Genomic DNA, 474 nt, shown 5'->3' with positions numbered 1-474 from the left:
GCCAGTGTACAAACGAGGAAGATTTACTGGACGTTATCCTTTTGCGCATCTATATTTTCATCTTTTTTCCCCGCCCGTTTTCCAAGCGCGCTCAAGCTCTTGTTGATTTCACTCTCCCATTTTTCTCCTTCTCTGCATGCTTACAACACTCCTCTTATTTATTTCCCTTCTTCTTTTCCTCTGCTTGCTTTCCCAAAACCAGTTTTTCTCCCAAAGCACGCATAATAAGATCCGATAGTTTTAGCAAGCAAAACCGCTTCTGAGGGAAAAAGGTTCGCGAAGAAATATATCTGGCGGGAAATCGAATTCACGCCCGTTTTCTTTGTCCAAATGTGCCGTTTTCGTTTCGTTTTATTGTGCTTTCGTTTTTCTGCTTTCGGAATGACTTCTGGATGCCAGGTAGAAGTGCGTGTTGGTTCCGTTAACGCTGGGATGTGTATATAACCATCAAGATTGATGTTGTTGTATAATGAA

This window comes from Penaeus monodon, chromosome 32, assembly GCF_015228065.2.
Source record: "Penaeus monodon isolate SGIC_2016 chromosome 32, NSTDA_Pmon_1, whole genome shotgun sequence".
Lineage (NCBI taxonomy): Eukaryota > Metazoa > Arthropoda > Malacostraca > Decapoda > Penaeidae > Penaeus > Penaeus monodon.
The sequence above is the reverse complement of the archived record's forward strand: the minus strand, read 5'-3'. Positions refer to the sequence as shown.